The 19064-nt window shown below is 35.3% G+C and overlaps 2 long non-coding RNA genes across 4 annotated transcripts in view; one reads left to right on the plus strand and one right to left on the minus strand.

Annotated features, from left to right (window-relative positions):
* The window catches only part of LOC116664960, a 149747-nt gene that overhangs the window by 52016 nt on the left and 78667 nt on the right, over positions 1–19064 (plus strand). The gene's annotated exons all lie outside the window — the stretch shown is intronic.
* Positions 322–8987, minus strand: LOC116664961. Its single transcript, XR_004321525.1, has 2 exons — positions 8879–8987; positions 322–481 (listed from the first exon to the last, which is right to left on the minus strand). It is a non-coding gene; the product is annotated as an uncharacterized LOC116664961 (long non-coding RNA).

The raw sequence follows: 19064 nt of genomic DNA on the forward strand, positions 1-19064 counted from the left end.
CCTTCTCTACTAATATATAAAGGATGGCTTTGACTCCCTGGGGACCAAAGCTCTTATGGGAACTGCTGAGGACGATGCCTGGCATTCTGCAGTCCTGTGTCTGATGATACAACCCCTAGCTACCTCTTCCTCTCTCGGGAGGTGTTTGCTCACCCGCCAAATGAATAGGCTGGACTAGAGCAGAGGTCAGCAAACCTTTCTGGTAAAGAGTGAAAGAGTAAATATTTTTGGCTTTGAATCACATGGTCTGTGTTGCAACTTCTTAACTCTGTCATCATAGTGTGGAAGCAGTTTCCAAATTGGTAAACAAACAGCTATGCCTGTTTTTCAATAAAATTTTATTTACAAAAATGTTGGGCCAGATTTGACCAGTGGGTCAGAGTTGCAGATGCCTGGATTAAATTGTAGGATCCTTTTTAGCTTTTTCCAGCCATGGTGTTCAGTTTCAATCATTCTTTCAGAGATCAGAATTCAGGGACAGCTGAGAAAAAAGAGGAGCACACTTTAACGATTCCTGGGCTGGATGAGATTACTATTTGACTTATCTTTTCACTTGGAATCTTTTAACTTTGTAGCATAATGCCCCTATTATATTTAGCAATTAGAGTGCCATCGCAAAGTAAAATGTAAAACCATTATTCCTTGAAAAGAGAAAAGGCTTGCAGTATGAAATGATGCATGCAAGGAGTGTGGGTGATAATTTACTCATATAATCATTTCTATTTCAGTTCTACGGCAAGTATTTCTGGAGATGGCTCACACGGCAAGGAGATCTTTAAAGATGTGCACACCATAATTAACCTTTTTATATTCTCTGATAGAAATATCAATAGTTTTTTCTCTGTTAGCAGTTTTAGCTTTACTTGTGGTCTATGGAATGGTTTGAATTAAAGAATGACGATTATAAGAGGAAAAAAAAACCTTTATCCCTTGGGTTTAAAACAAAACATGCATATTCTTCCTGTTATTTTTATTTCATGGTTAAGTTATAGACAGCGAGCACTTCTATTTCTTTCTCCTCCCTGGCAGAGGAGATTAGATGACTAGCTGGCTAGTACTGCGATTCTCTGAGTGTGGTCTCTGGACCGACAGTATCCTTATCAGCATCAGCATCCTTAGGAACTCGTGAGGAATGCCAATCCTCCAGACCTACTGCAGGAGAGACTCTGAGGGTGGGGTCCATCAATCTTTGTTTTAACATGCCCTCCCAGTGATGCTCATGCCCGATCAAGTTGGAAAACCACTGTATAGAAGATCACTTTCTAGAAACCCAAGTTAAAGGGAAGAACTAACCTCATGCCAACAGCAGAATGACCCTGGAATTGGCACATTCAGAAGGTGCAGAATAGAAGCAGTAAGGTTCTACCTGTATATTACAAGAAGAAAAGGGGCTGAGAAAGAAAAACAATAAGGAAGGAGAGAGAGAGAATTTGGATGAGTAGGAAGAACTAGAAGACCCCAGGGGTTCCACGTGCAGCTGTGGCTAAGCTCGTAGACATGACCATCGCCCCTAGTCTCTAAATCATCCATTCAGCAGCCCTCACCATGATTTATGGGTGAGGACTGTGCTCAGAGACAGGGACATGGGAGTGAAGATACTCTCCCTGTCTGCAAAATGAAAAGAAATGACTCTCTTGAGAATTTACAAGTAACTAATAGTCACAGTCAAAGGGAGAAGCTGGATGACAGGAGACTAGAGACAGGATGGAGGAAACAAAGATAAAAGATAAGACGTAAAGATAGTGAGCATTAGACAATTTTATTTGTATAAGAACATGTAGGAATCTGTCCTTTTAATTTCTCCAGTTATTCAATGGCAAGTTCTGCTTTGATTTGGAGATACAGATAGATCCCTGACAGTCTATTCCCTCACTACTCCACTGAACAGGAAAGGCAAAACTGCAACTAAAAGCCTTCCCTTCCCTTATGATGCTTACAGGTGGCAAAAGGCAAAAGTAATGCAGAGGTGTAGACCATTAAGCTATGTATGGTCAGAAACAGAATGATCTTATATTAACATGACCTAGTCATTCTTCTAGTTCTGTGGCATAGTATTAATCTTAGAGCCTCATCTTAAAGTCATCTTTGGGTCCACAAGGACAGTGTTATAAATGAAACTATGTTACTAAAAAATAACATCAAGTCAAACATCACAATGCTTTTATTTTATTTAATTTTTTAATTTTTGGGGGGAGGGAAGGTAATTAGGTTTAGTTACTTATTTTTTGGAGGAGGTTCTCAGTGCTTTTAGAATGTGGATGATTTCTAAAATCTCGTCAGACTGAAATGATAACGACTTTATCATTTTAGTGAAATAATATGTATGTTTGTTATTGTTATAAAAAATTCAAGCTATATAGAAAGGTACAAAGAAAGAAGTAATTTCCCAAAGTATAGATTATTAACATTTGGTGAACAGAATGTATAAATACAAATAGAAGGACAGATAATAAGATATGATTTCAGAAAGGGGATCATATGGTACATTCTATTTTTTAAAACAAAGTTTCTATTCTGGTATAATTTTAGATTTACAGAATCATTGCAAGGATAGTACAGAGTATTACCCAGCTTCCTCTACTGTTAACATCTTAACATTACCATGGGACATTTAACACAACTAAGAAGCCAGCATTGGTATACTACTATTAGACGGTTTGAATTTCACCAGTTTTTCCAGTAATGTTTTCTTCCTGTTCCAATATTCAGATTGCATTTAGTTGTCAGGTATTGTATGAGTTGGAATTTTCCAGAGAAGCAGAACAAATAGGGTGTGTGTGTGTGTGTGTATGTGTAGAGAAGAAAGAGAGAGAGACAGAGAGATTGACTGATTATAAGGAATTGGCTTACATGATTTTGGAGGCTAAGAAGTCCCAAGGTCTGCAATCAGCATGCTAGAGACCCAGGGGGACCAATGTATAGCTCCACACTGAAAACCAGCAGGCTGCAGCCCCAGGAAGGCCAAAAGGATGTTTCAGTTCACATCCAACTGGGGGAAAAAAATCAATGACCTAGCTCAAAGCAGTTAAGCAAGAGGAGTTCCTCCTTACTCAGCCTTTTTGTTCTAGTTGTGTCTTCAGTTGATTGGATGAGGCCCACCCAAATTAGGAAGGGCAATCTGCTTTGCCCAGTCTACCCACTCAAACGTTCATTTCATCCAGAAACACCTCCACAGACATACCCAGAATAACAGTTGACCAAAAGTCTGGGCATCTGTGGCCCAGTCCAGTTGATACACAAAATTAACCATCACAGGTGTACATACCATTTTTAATACATTGATTTTTATTAAAATTCTTTACAATTTATTAACCTTTAATTCAACTTGCCAGATCATTTCTGAAGTGATACCCTTGCCTTAAAATTCTCACAGTAAACAGACAGCTCACTAGATGCCCCTACTCATCCGTTCAGCTGGATACTTTCCATGAGTCAACTGTGACTGAACCCAAACTTTTGAAATCCTATAACAATTAAATTTTATGAAAACTGATAAAATATCAAGGCAAAAAGAATGAATCATTGCTTCTATAAAGAATGAGTTGCATGTTAGAAAGACTAGGTAAATGTAAGGTAATTGAAAATTTGCTTTCAAGTTAGGTGTGAACATGACAATGGTAAAATATTGGGAGGTGGAGGGGGATATAGGGGGCTGCTTCACTCAGATTCTTTGCCAAATGTTTTTCAGATCTTGTTTCATTGAAAAGAAATTGAAACTGAAAATCGTGAAGAGTACATTATTGGTGTAGTTCATGCAAAAAAGATGGCCAGGGGGAATTCCAATCAGGGGACCACTCTCAAAGAAAAGCTCATGGCCTCAAATCAAAAGATGGGCAAATGACTACATATATGGTTTATGTTAATATAAAATATGCAGTTGGGGGACATGAAAAAGTTCTGAAGATAAAAAGTGATAGTTGCACAACAATGTGAATATATTAGTGTTATAGAACAATGCACTTAAAATGGCTAATGTGGTCAATTTTATCTCATCTATATTTTATCATAATGAAAAATGAAATATGCAAAGTAGGTATGTTTATTTTTTCAGATCCCTTGTTTCAACAAATAATTTTTTAAATTTAGAAAGGGCTGCATTAGAAAAGTGGGCATATTCTGTAATACATTTACTTTTATTTCAATTTGAGAAAAGGAAGGGACACCAACATGAAACTGAATGATTTTCAGGTAAATGATCCCTTTTGAAATTTTTAAATCAAGGGATTTTTAATTCTCCAATATTGCTCTAAATTTAAGAGAAAAAAAATAGTATGCAAAACTTTAAGAGGTTAGAGGAGTGTTTCTCCGTCCAAGGTAGTACAAAATCCTTAGGATGCTTTTAGAAATGCCTGGACACATTTTTTGATGGTCCCAGTAACTGAAGTGATTCTGGTGTTTAGTGCCTGGGTTCCAGAGATGCTCACCATCTTACAATGCACAGGACTGTCCTCATATTAAAGACATGCCCATACCCCAGATTACAAGTTCGTTCCCATGGTGACAAAAACTGAGGTAGAATGAGTACATTTTTAAAATTATGTTTTCATTTTGCATAATATCTGTTGACTCCCTTAAGAAATGTGAGGAAACAGACATCTATTGACTTTCTTCCACCTCTCTCCTTCTAACCCTATTTTTGTTTATTTTTGTTTTTCTTTAAAGTACTTGGGTTTATAACATTTATATCCTTTTCTGAAGCCATCATTCAAACAGTTGTTTACTCTTGATTCTATTTTAAATAATTTGGTGCCCTAGCTTCTCCATGTCTGCACTCTTTACTATGATTCATCTGCTTGGTTGCCTCAAGTTTGTCATACAGTTGTTTTTAATTAATTAATTTTTTTAATCCCAAGAAATGCTCATGAATTTTGATTCCTTTATGATCTTCATGCTTACTATCTATCTGTTGCCTTTATCCTAGGAGGATAACTTGATTGTGTTTGAAACTTTCAAATCATGCATTCATTTCCTGAATACATTGTAGACACTGCTGCAGTCTTTGGTTTTGAGGGTGGTATGGGGAAGTCTGGGGTCCATCTGGTTTCCTCCTTTATTCCTGACTTACCTTTTGTTGTTAGAGCCTTATTATCAATTTAAAGGTTTTAAAATTGTATATATACTCAAAATAATGTAATAAATATTTGATATACTCAAAAGATTAAATACAAAATATGTAAATTATAAATAATCAAAATTAAGACTTTAAAATAATCACTCAACTCAAGAATTAAAACAAAAAAAAATCACCAATATCATTGCATTTACCTATGGGTTCCTCCCCTGTTCTATTTCCTTCTCTTCTCCCTGAGGGAGAAGCTCTCTTGTATGTTTATCCTTCCTTTGCAATATTCTAAATAGTTTCATCATATATGTATATATCCATAAATAATACATTATTCAATTTTGCTTGTTTTTGAGTTAGATAAAAGTGGTTTCACACATATGATATATATGTGTGTAGTATATATATGTAATCTTTTGGAGCTTTAAAATTTAAGTCCATATTTCTAAAAAATTCATCCTGTCATTTGTGTCAATATAGAGCAATCATTTTGAATAACATTATTAATATAAAATTTACATACCATAAATTTCACCCATTAAAATGTACAGTGCAACATCTTTCAGTTTATTTACAGAGTTGTACGACCATCACCATCTTCTAATTTTAGAGTATTCTCATCACCTCCCAAAGAAGCCTTGTACCTATTAGCAATCACTCCCAATCCCTTCCTCCCCTGATTCTTCAGACTATAATTGTCTCACCATCACTGATCTGTGATATCATTTCTATTATTTATAAAGTTTCCATATATGTTTGGGTGTATTCTGTTTCCTTCTGTCACTCTCCATTTGTCAATTTTTCTAACTCTCTGCCAAAACCACACAGTCTTAATTATTATAGCTTTATAGAAGGTCTTCATACTTGGTACAAATTGTCACACTCAGCTCTTTAGGAGACTCAGTTTTTTCTTAGCCTTTTGCTCTTCCATACATATTTTAGAATTAACTTGTGCGTTCCATGAAAATTCTCGCTGGGATTTTAAATCTATGGGCCAATATGAGAGAATAGGCATCTCTACAGTATTAAGTATTGCTATTCATGTACATGGTATATCTTTTCACTTATTTAGGTCTCTAATGATTTTCAATGAAGTTTTATTTTCTTTATACCAATCTTGTATACCTTTTGTTAGATTTATTCCCAGACATCTTATGTTTTTGTTACAATTTATAAATTGTACCTTTTATATAATAAGTGTTTATGGTCATTGTTTGGAAAGGCAATACGTTTTTATATATTGGTCTTAGAGCCAGCCACTTTATTAAACTCTTTAATTATTACTAATAAATTGTTTTTAGTTTGTGGGTTTCTGTGTATATAATCATAGTACCTGCAGCTAATGATGGGTCTGTTCCTTTCTAGTCTTTAAGATTTTATTTGCTTTTCTTATCTTATTGTCTGGCTAGAGCTCTCAGTTTTAGCAATGATCAAAACATGATAGTGGGCTAAACTGTTTCTGATTTCAAATAGGGTGCTTTTAACTTTTTATCATTAAGAACGATGTTTACTGACGTTTTGGTAGATACCTTCATTCATGTAAAGAAAATTCTCTGCTACTCCAAGTTGCTAAGACTTTTTATGTTGAATCAATGGCTAACATTATCTAATACTTCCTGTTTCTGTTGAGATTATATATGGATTTTGCCTTTAATCTATTATAGTGGATCACAATTCTAGATTTTCTAATGTTCAACTACTCCAGCATTCCTGGGATAAATCCAACTAGGTCATGATAGATAAACTTTTTTTTTTTAACCCCAGTGGATTTGGTAATATTTTGTTTAGGTTCTTGAATAAGATTGATCTATAATTTCTATTCTCAAATTGTACTTGTCTATTTTTGGTGCCCACGTTATGCAGAATGATTTAGAGAGTATTTTTTATTTTTTCTATTCATTGTGTAAGTCTGTAAAAGAAAATTAGCTGTGGAATGTTTAGTAATTTCACCTATAAAATTACATGGGCCTGGTCTTTGCTTGTAGGAATATTTCAAACTATTGATTCAATTGCTTTAATGGTTTTAGGACTATTTATTTAAGTTTTATAGTTCTCATGTCAGTCTTGGCAAGTTATCTTTTTCTGACGATTTCATTTTATGTAGGTTTTCAAATTCATTGGCATAAAATTGCTCATGTTATTTTCTTTTTAATCTGTGCTGTATCTATATTTATGTTCTCTTTTTAGTCCTCACATTACTTGTACTCTCCTTTTTTCTCAGTCTTGCCAAAGGATTGTGTATTTCATTAGTCTTTTCCAAAGGCTACCTTTAACTTTATTGATCTTTCTATTGTACTTTTGTTATTGATTTCATTGAATTCTATTCCTATCTTCTTTGTTTCTCTTATTTTCTTTGAGTTTGTTCCTTGTTCCTTTGTCAATACTTAAGACGGATGCTTAATTCATTTTCAGACTTCTTTCTTTTCCAATGTAAGCATTATGGCTGACAGATTTCCCTCAAAAATACTAGTTTTGACATGTTTTGTTCTCTTTGTAATTTAGCTTTAAGTATTTAAAATTTAATTATGATTTCTCAATAAACGGGTAAGTATTCCATTTCCAAAAATGTGAAAACTTTAAAAGTATTTTTTTGCTTTAGACTTTTATAATAATTGAATTCATCAAAGAATAACTATCTTTCTAAGGAATAAACTTTAGATTCAAAGTTCCGTTAGGGTAAGCCTATTGATAAACTCTCAGTTTTTATTTAACTACAAATGTCTTTATTTCACTCTAAGGTTTGATAGTTAATAACTATTTCCTCTCAACATGGAATATATTATTCCATTGCCTTCTGTTTTCTGTTATTACTGTGGAGCAGTCTGCGGTCCATGAAATAATCATTTCTTTGTTATAACTTTTCTCTCTGGCTGCTTTAAAAATGTTTCTCTTTGTCTTACAGAGTCACTATGATGTGACATCTAGGCATTGAGTTTCTTTTTTATTCACCCTGCTTGGGAATATTGTGCTTTCTAAAATTGTAGATTAACAGCTTTCAGAATTTCTGGAGGTTTTTCAGCTATTATCACTCCTTGATTAGTTTTATTCTCTCTGTGGCTCTGATTTGATATGTTAGACATTCTCATTTTATCTTCAATATTTTAAATTGTTCTCATATTTCCCAGTCCTTTTGTTTTCCAGGTTATATTCTGGTTCATTTATTTATTCTTGTCTTCAAGTTCATTAATTTTCTTTCAGATGTGACTAATTTGCTTTTTAAATGTTTTGTTTTTTTCTTTCAATATTATAATATTTTATATTTAGATGTTCCATTTACTTATTTTTCAGAAGTGCCTGATCTTTCCTGATAGTTTTCTGTTGCTTGCTCTTTCTTTTGCTTCTATGCTTTAGTTCTTTAAGTACTTCATAAGCAGCTATTCTATGTCTGACAGTTCTATAGATGGTCTGCCTCCTCATCTGCGTGGTGGTCTTAGTTGTGAGCTAATATTTGCCTGAGGATAAGCTGTGGGAATCTAATGGGATAGACTCTAAGATGCACTCCTAGGGTGATCTGGTTTGTTTCTGCTAGGAACTGGCAAGACTACCAACCTGGGGTCACTTAAGCTCTCTTTGAAAGTCTTGCCTTAATGCCGAATCTCAGGTTCATTTCCCCTTGCTTGCTATGGACTCTCAGTTCAGTATCCGAATTGCAATGTATAGCATCCTACTGGAATTTTCTCTCAGGATAACACAGTTCCTCTCCTTTGTTTCTTGCTCAGCACATTTATCCGCTCACTGCTCCAAGCTCTAGTGTTGTTTCTTTTTACTTGAGGGGTAGGGGAAAGGAGGATTGGGCTTGGAGATTATTTTACTTACTTCCAGGGAGTACAGCAACAAACCAAAATGTTTTACTTAGGATCTAACTGGCTTCCAGGAGAGAGTGTTCTGTCTGCCATTGTTGCTAGAAGTGAAGTTCTATTCTTAATCTGTGAAGTTAATAAATAAGACACATGTGCTGACCATTCTGTCTCAGTTTTCCTAACACAAGTTACCCTATTTATGATTTAAAGGGTCAAGTATAATTATTGTTTACTTTTCAGTTTGTAAGTAAAGAGACCCCAAAAGGCTAAATGACTTACCCAATTCATGATAAAGGGGAACTAGAAGCTATGTTTTTTGTCTAATCCAGTAGACTTTTCAATAATTCCTACTACTCGTTAGGCCGGATTTTAGAAGACATGTTGTCTTAAATTCCACCTGTAACGGTTTATATTACAACAAAATCTACAATTTAATTTTTATGTTTATGCATACGCTAGATACATATATACATGTTTAATCACATATACATAAATAAATACATAATAAATAGAAATTATTATAACTACAATTTAATATATAGACAGGCATGACTATAAGGAAAATATCTTGGGAACACAAAAGGGAGCTACAGAATGCTAACCTTGTCTCTCTCTAAGAAGCATGGCCTTTAAGATCAAAATAATTGTACACATAGACCATTTGGTTTTACTTCCCCACAAAAGCAAATAATTTCTGGTCAAGATTATAATGACTTGGATTAGCTATGTTCATCCATACTACACTATGTCTCAAGTAGTTTTTAAAATAATCTCTCCCTTGAGTTAACTCATAGGTTGAAATTATAAATTATTGAATATACCAATGAAGAAAAAAACTGGGATTCCTTGTGGGCTCATCAATAGAGTGCAGGAAGTCTGTCAACATAAACAGTCACTAGCAGAGCACAAAATTAATAATACAGCCCAGGGAGAGCAAGGAGGGAGAGCTCGAGTGACTTCAGCTTTAGGGAAGCCTGCTATCGGAGAACCTGAGAGGAAAGGATTAGAAATGCACCCTCTGACACACCAGCGTTCCAACAAAGTTACGAGTGCTGCTAGACGTGGCCTTGGGATTGCTTAAACCCTTTCTGATAGTTTCTATTTTATTAGTTTTGTTTTAGGAGAAGTAACTTTAAAGCTAAAATTATTGGGTTAATGTCCTAAACATCACTTTAGATATTTTGAGGGTCGGGGGTGGAACAACACTTTTCTTAAGTTCTTTTTAGATGACTTGGCCATAGAAATCATTATCTATTCATTTTAAAAAGCGTTCATAGATTGTTTTCCTCCCTGGGACATTTTAACATCTTTAATTTTTATATCCATGTTAACCCTGCAAGGGAAGATAGTGTACCTACACATTTTTTTCTCTTTTGACTTTCTCCCCCATTCAGGTTTTAACTCTCCACCCCCTCCCCCAAAATCTCCTGGCATGTAGCTCTTCTTATAAAAAGCAAGTATTGTTTTAGTCAAATGTGACACTAGTTTGAATAGAGTTCTGCTGAGGTATTTTCTTTGCGGGAACTGTGAACCTTTTAAAAATCTCTATTGCTAAGATTGTCCACAGCTGCTAGTACTCTTGAAAAACACTAACAGATGAAGATGTTTATGAATTTAATGGGTGAGCACTGAGACCTGGAGCTTGGGGTGGCAGAGCCTGCATCACCCCTTAACTTGTGGGAGACACCGAGATAAGTCAGTTTGGAGGGAAGGGGGCACAGAAAGAAGGTGGTTTCACCAAGCCAAGTCTGTAACTGGCATTCCCAGAGTCAACTGCTAATTTTTTTCTTTCCAGTTTTATTGAGATATAATTGACATCAGCACCATATAAGTTTAAGATATTCAGCATAATGAATTGACTTACATATACATCATGAAATCATTACCACAGTAAGTTTAGTGAACATCCATCATTTCATATAGATACTAAATTAATTAAATAGAAAAAAAATTTTTTCTTGTGATGAGAACTCAGAATGTACTCTATTAACACCTCGACTTCAAATTTTTTGATAAATGATTATTAACAGATCACTCGGGACCTTTGTTTCTTCTTTTCAACTTCTACCTTTTATATAATAGCATGGAACACTGTAGAAGATAAATTATTTATGTTATACATACTTTTAAGTCTCCTATAAAGTTTAAGAGTGACAGTGACAGTTTAACAGTGACAGTGCTTTATTTCACTGTCCTGAAATTTCTAACAAAGCCACCCCCTAGGAGACTGGTCTCCGTATCTGGGTGTAAAGGGGTAAGCCATCAAATTTGCTGCGCCTGGAGGGCTGTAAAGAGAGGTACCCTCAACTTAAACATCCTTTGCACTCTAAGTTGCCAGTAGTACCGTTATTTTCTAATAGCAGTGATAGTTTCACTTGTTAAGGAAATCAGCCAGTTCTGACTTAACAGTGGGAGAGCTTGGTGTCTAATGACACAGGAGATTGTTTCAGATTGCCTGGAGAGATGTCCCTAAGTCTCTCGACACAGAGTCAGAAGGTGGGGCAGTGAGAGAGGCTGGTTACACCTGGAGCCCGGGGAAAGCAGGCGACAGTTGGCATTTTCTCAGGAGAGCCGGTTTGCTCATTATTTCAGTGTTTGTGCTAGTGAACACATTCAAAGAGAAATTAATTTCCCTTTTGGATTACTTAGGATATTATTTTTAATGCTGAAATTTTCCACATCACCCTCGGCCACATTGTTTTTTTGTCCAGAATGATTGAGTAAAGAAAAAAAGTCACATGGTTGTTTCTAATAGCACATAAAAATAGACTTTGAGAGACTTTATTTCCTGTGATTTTCCTGGTAGACATTCTTAATGATGAGCTTTCTTGAAAGGAAAAAAAGTGAAATAAAAGCATTTAGTGTTAGGTATTAAAATGAAAATGAAGTGTTTTACTGGGAGGAGAGGCTGAAGCTCTCCTCAGAGCATCTGTAGCATGAAAATCCACCTACTGTTGCCTAAAAAATTCAGAACGGCTAAAACCTAGAGCTTGCTAAACAAGAATAAGCTTTGGAATATTCAGATCATTGTGGATCTGCCTAAAGCCCTGACTGTCTATTTTACATCTGTCACCCCAAATCTGGTCTGGTGAAGGCAGGGAAAAAAGGCCTTTCTTACCCTATCCAGCTGCTCCCAGTCTTGCCAGAGCATCTCTGGGCTGTGCCTACAGTCCAGGAGGCAAGCCGGAGGAGCATGAAATCACCCAGTTTCCACTTCCTCTTCTTACCACTCCCCATTCTGTCATGGCATCCAATTCTGTGTGGCCGTGCAGTTCCCCTCTGCCAACTCTGCACATGGGCAGCCTCTAGAGAAGAGCACATTCCAAGCTGCCAAACACTCAGTGTCCCTTCCTCAGCACCAAACTCTTCGATGATTTTGCAAGCAGGCAATACTTGGGGAAATTTTGTTGTCACTTCCTTAGGAAGGGCTCACTAGGATAGGTTTTGAATGTCCTTACAAGGAGCTGTGTGTAAGATAAGTTTAATGAAGGTTTTAAGAACTCTGGTTTAGTACTATGTATTGTTGTATATGAGGGAATTTTAAAAAAAGGTTCTGAGGAAAGAGATTAATCTTAAAAATAAGACAGAATGAAGCCAGGGTAGATTTAGGGAAATCGTGGGGATTTGAGAAGTGGCAGTAAAATTGCCTTTTGATTAGGATTTGTGGTATTTAGCTTTTTTTGGACTTTCTCCATGTTTAAGGTTAAATGAGAAAGTAGCAACCTAGGAAAGCAAATGGATCTTTACTCTTGGAATGGCAAATAAACTTCTTCCTCCTTTGAAACTGAGAACCAGCAGGCAAAGATCATTGTTACTAGAGAGAACTGTAAGAATATATGGCTTTCTAGAAACTTCTTCAAAGAGCTTCAGATGGACAAGCCCTGGAAGGCTTTATATTTAAGTTGGGTTTCTACTTACTCCCAGAGAGACACTAAGTTTAGATTACAGTAACTGAAAGTAGCTAAATGTTAGTGAGGTACTTAACTGCGCCTAGATACGTGTATTTATTTAGTTCTAGATCTACATGTGACTTTTTTTTTTTTAAAGTGTGTTTAAAATGTGGAGTGTAGGTTTTATTATGACTTATTTATTTATTTTTTTGAAAATCAGATTATCTATCTTTTTATTGATGTAGTCAGTTACAATGTGTCAACTTGTGTACAGCACAATGTCCCAGTCATGCATATATATACATGTAATTATTTGTACATATACACATATATTCATCATATTATATATATACATATACTATATACATATATTATATATACATACATTTGTCATATTCTTTTCATTAAAGGTTATTATAAGATATTGAACATAGTTCCCTGTGCTATACAGAAGAATCTTTTTAAAAAATCTATTTTTATATATAGTGGCTAACATTAGTAAATCTCAAACTCCCAAATTTATGCCTTCCCACCCACTTCCCCCAGTAACCATAAGATTGTTTACTATGTCTGCAAGTCTGTTTCTGTTTTGTAGATGAGTTCATAGTGTCCTTTCTTTTCTTTTTTTAAGATTCCAAATAGGAGTGATATCATATGGTATTTTTCTTTCTCTTTCTGGGTTACTTTACTTAGAATGAAAATCTCTAGGTCCATCCATGTTGCTGCAAATGGCATTATTTTATTCTTTTAATGGTTGAGTACCATTCCATTGTATAATTATACCACAACTTCTTTATCCAGTCATCTGTCAATGGACATTTAGGTTGCTTCCATGTCTTGGTTATTGTATATAGTGCTGCTATGAACACTGGGGTGTGTGTATCTTTTTAAATTTAAGTTCCTTCCAGATATAGGCCCAGGAGTGGGGTTGCTGGATCATATGGTAAGTCAATTTTTAGCTTTTCGAGGAATCTCCATACTGTTTTCCATAATAGCTGCACCAAACTACATTACCACCAGCAAAATAGGAGGGTTCCCTTTTCTCCACATCCTCTCCAGTACTTATTGTTCATGGACTTTTGAATGATGGCCATTCTGACTGGTGTGAGGTGATAACTCACTGTAGTTTTGATTTGCATTTCACTGTAATTGGCAATATTGAGCATTTTTTCCTGTGCCTATTGGCCATTTGCATGTCTTCAATGGAGAATTGCCTGGTTTTTTGCCCATTTTATGATTCGGTTGGTTTTTTTTTTTTTTTTTTTTTTTTTTTTTTTTTGGTTATTAAGTTGTATGAGCTGTTTATATATTCTGGAAATAAATTGTCAGTTGCATCATTTGCAAATATTTTCTCCCATTCTGTAGGTTGTTGTTTTCTTTCGCTTATGGTTTCCTTTGCTGTGCAAAAACTTGTAAGTTTAATTAGGTCCCATTTGTTTATTTTTGCTCTTATTTCTATTGCCTGGGTAGACTGCCCTAGGAGAACATTGCTAAGTTTTATGTCAGAGAATATTTTGCCTGTGTTTTCTTCTAGGAGATTTATCATGTCTTGTCTTATATTTAAGTCTTTAAGCCATTTTGAGTTTATTTTTGTGATGGTGTGAAGGAGTAGTCTAGCTTCGTTGATTTACGTGTGTCTGACCAGTTTTCCCAACACCACTTGCTGAAGAGACTGTCTTTTCTCCATTGTATATTCTTGTCTCCTTTGTCAAAGATTAACTGACCCTAGGTCTGTGGGTTTATTTCTGGGCTCTCTATTCTATTCCATTGATCCATATGTCTGTTTTTATGCCAATACCATGCTGTTTTGATTACTGTAGCTCAGTAGTATTGTCTGAAGTCTGGGATGATTATTCCTCTAGCTTCTTTCTTTTTCTTCAGTACTGCTTTGGCAATACTGGGTCTTTTGAGATTCCATATAAATTTTAGGATTCTTTGTTCTAGTTCTGTGAAAAATGTCCTGGGTAGTTTGATAGGGATCGTATTAAATCTGTAGATTTGCCTTGGGTAGTAAGGACATTTTAATGATATTGATTCTTCCAACCCAAAAGCATGGGATATCTTTCCATTTCTTTAAGTAATCTTTAATTTCCTTAATCAATGTTTTGTAGTTCTCCATGTGTAAGTCTTTCACCTCCTAGGTCAGATTTATTCCTAGGTGTTTTATTGTTTTGGATATGATTTTAAAGGGGATTGTTTTTTTATTTTCTTTTCCTGCTAATTCATTGTTAGTGTAAAGAAATGCAACTGATTTTTGTATGTTAATCTTGTATCCTGCTGCCTTGCCGAATTCTTTTATCAGCTCTAGTAGTTTTTGTGTGGAGCTTTTAGGGTTTTCTGTGTGTAGTATTATGTCATCCACATATAGTGACAATTTTACCTCTTCTCTTTAATTTGGATCCCTTTTATTTCTTTTTTTATTTTTATTTTTTTGCCTGATGGCTGTGGCTAGGACTTCCAAGACTATGTTGAATAGAAATGGTGAGAGTGGTATCCTTGTCTTGTTCCAGATTTTAGGGGGAAGGCTTTCAGTTTATCACCATTGAGTATTATGTTGGATGTAGGTTTGTCATAAAAAGCTTTTATTATGTTGAGATATGTTCCCTTTACAGCCACTTTGGTAAGAGTTTTTATCATAAATGAGTGTTGAATTTTATCAAATGCTTTTTCTGCATCTATTGAGATGATTGTGTGGTTTTTGTCCTTTCTTTTGTGGATGTGGTGTATCACATTGATTGATTTGCATTTGTTGAACCATCCTTGTGTCCCTGGGATGAATCCAACTTAATCACGGCATATGTGCTGGTTTTTTTTTTTTTCAATGCGCTGTTGGATTCTGTTTTCTAATATTTAGTTGAGGATTTTTGCATCTATATTCATCAGTGATGTTGACCTGTAATTTTCTTTTTTGGTAGTGTCTTTGTCTGGTTTTGGTGTCAGGGTGATGGTGGCTTCACAGAATGAGTTTGGGAGTACTCCTTCCTTTTGAACCTTTTGGAAAAGTTTGAGAAGGACGGGTATGAGTTCTTTATATGTTTGGTAGAATTCCCCAGTGAAGCCATCTGGTCCTAGACTTTCATTTGCAGGGAGTTTTGGGGTTTGTTTTTTGTTTTTTTTTTTTTTAGCTAATTGTATGTCATTTTAGTGATCGGTCTGTTCAAGTGGTCTATTTCTTCTTAACTCAGTCTTGGTGGACTGTATGTTTCCAGAAACTTGTCCATTTCCTTTAGGTTACCTAATTTGTTTCCATATAGTTGTTCTATGTGACTTTTAATTAAAATAGAATATTCTTTTATATTTGTACTTATTTGATACAATGAAAAAGTTTTATAGGAGAAAATAATTATTGTTCTTTGGCTAGGCTATTACCATGCTATAGGAAATCCTAACCAGAATGATGCTACCTGGGCACTGGCATCCACCAGGCAGAATTCATATCATCTGACACACTATGCAATTTAAGATATAGGAGTAAAGTGAACACTTGAAGGAGCATTTATTATTACATTTATTGAAGAGATATTTCCTGAGCATCTCAGTTCTTTCTACTGGATCCCAAAGGCCAGTAGCAGAGATATGAGAATTCCTTACCATAGCCAAGAAACCAAAAGGGATAGATAAATCTAGACAAAAAGTTTCATCCCAGGGTCTAAAGAAACCTATCTCAAATCTTATGAAATTTCAGTTTGGGGCAGCATATTTTTTTTTCTTCAATATTAATCATCTCCAACCTTACTCTGCCTTAGAATAAAGGAGGTAAGGCAGAAAGAAAAAAAAAAGAACCAGAAATTCCAGAGTAAATGAAATGCTTGAACACAATCATGCAAAATCCAGGAAACCAAAAATTAATGTTTTCCTATAAAGGATGGAGGATGACTAGTTGGGCTATTAAATGGTACTGGAGGATGAGGAAAGGGCCATAAGGAGGATTTATTGTTGTTGAGAGAGCTTTTGCCTAGCATTTCATGACTTCTGTGCTATCAACTTTATAGTCAGACAATTCCACTCCTGCAGTTAAAAAATATTTTTTAAAGCTGATATGTGATAACATTAATACTACAAGGGGTTGGGAGAAGAGGTGGATTAGGTTTATTTGAAGGAAAATGATGTTTCCAAAGAGATGAATATACATATTCAATTATGTTTTTGAGATGATGGCTAAAAGGCAGTAAGATTTCCAAGTCCAATAGTTGGGACAAGCAACAATTTCAAGTCAAATGCTGGGAGGATTTGTACCAGTCACCTCTAGCAAGAAGGAATTCTTTAAGGAATCTGGGACAGTGTCAGAGGAGATAAGTCCAAGTCCTAGCTATGAACGTTTTGTAAGATTATTCTGTGACTCTTGCTGTGTTGGAATTAATAGCAGTCCCCTGAGCCAAAATTTAGTCTAGAATATGTGCCTTTCTAGCAAATAAAAAGGTTAGTAGTTGTTATAGTGATTTTAAACGAGTAAGGTCAGTATAAAAGTGACTACTGTAATCTGTGAGCCATTTGCTTTACAGCCAGATGAAATCATAAATATAAAATAAAGCTATGGATTATTTTATTGTATCTCCATAATGTTAACATCTCACATATATTTTAACACCTTGGAAAAAGTGTCAAAAATACAGGGTTCAGAAAGGATTACATATCCCTTCTCCCAACACCATCTACAGCTTTAGTAACTCAAATAAGAAATCCTAACTAAATAGTAAACTTATTTTCAGATAAGAGATTTTAAAAATGGAAACAACAGTTACTTTTAAAAGTCATCTAGTTTCCATCTCTACCTGACCCATTATAAAAAGCAACTATTCTCTGAACACTCAGTTATCCAAAATCAATAGACAACTGAATTGTGTAGCCAGGGGTATAGCTAGTCCTGCATAGAAACCACCTACTTCAGATACCCAGGCAACAATGGGTACCCACTTTCCTAAGGCCATCAGTCAGCATTACATTGTTAAGGTGCATTTTAAATGGATACATTTCAGAGAATAACAAAGAAACAAACAATTGTTATTTTTTCAAATATTTACTAAGTGTTAAGCACAAAGCAAAGGGTTTTTAAATTAATAGGAAAGATCCTATGGCCAGTGGATCAAATGTAAACTCTGAGTAGGGACTGTGCCTTATTCTGCCTTGCACAGAATAGATACACATGAATGAGTTAATTTGATCTCCATAATCTCATGAGTAGAGAGAGGCAGGTTCTGCTTCCTAACTTGTTAAAGTAAGATGTTGATAAATGGATGGTAAGTGACTTGTCAAAAGTGGTGGACAGCATCAGCTCTAGGAAGGAGTATCAGGGAGACAGGGTCCAGTGGTGCCCTCTCCTACATGGCATTAGGCAAGTCTTTGTGCTTGGCAAGAACCGTGGTTTGTTTCAGAACATGTAGAGTCACTCCTGGCCTACTCTCCTGAGCCAACCACTGATTGAAGAGGAACCTTTTAGATCACTTTGATTTGAGCCAGTCCATTATCATAGTACTGTCTATTTTCCTATCAGAAAAAAATTGCTTTGCTAAAGATTATTTACAGATAGTATTGCCAGTAGTTGCCGCATATTTGCCACTTACTACAGGCTACGCTTTCTGCTAAGCCGTTGACATATAGTATCTCCTTTAATTCTCAGCTCAATACTATGAAATAAACATTATGCCCATTTCAAAGATAAGAAAATGGAGGCTCAATGAGGTCATATAACTTGTCCAACATCAAGGAACTAGATCTATTGAATTTCATGGCTTGTAAACTTGTTTACCTCAGATACTTACTTAGTATTCTGTGATGTGAGTAATCAGCTGATGATGCAAACACATTTTAATACTATGAGTGTATTTCTAGACACTTTTATTTCTTAGAGAAGATATTACAGAGATGCCTCTGAATAATGAAGACATGAAGAAAAGAGGGGAATTTCACTTGTTGGAAAGGCGTATTTCAAAGACAAACGTGATGATAAAAAGAGACAAACATAAACATGTGTTACATTCATGAATAGAGAGACATGAAAGTGAATTGACTGGGGTAACTGGTGGCTGCAGCAGCAGCCAAAGGGATGCATTTGCTGAAAACACCCAGCAGCACTTCTAAAATTCACTCACCATTCACATTCTAGAGACCTCACATCATCTCATTTTTGGTAATGGTATTTCTTACCTTTTCTGAAAAATATTCCTTGCTCCATCTAGTTCCTTAGGCTAAAGCAGTGTTTTTCAACCTTTTAAAAATTATTATTATTGCTTCCTCAAAGAGAAAAAAATAATTTAAATATTCCCTTATAGAAAAATTAAATACTGAAAACAAGATGTTGAGGAGGGCTGAGTT

This window comes from Camelus ferus, chromosome 7, assembly GCF_009834535.1.
Source record: "Camelus ferus isolate YT-003-E chromosome 7, BCGSAC_Cfer_1.0, whole genome shotgun sequence".
NCBI classification, from domain to species: domain Eukaryota; kingdom Metazoa; phylum Chordata; class Mammalia; order Artiodactyla; family Camelidae; genus Camelus; species Camelus ferus.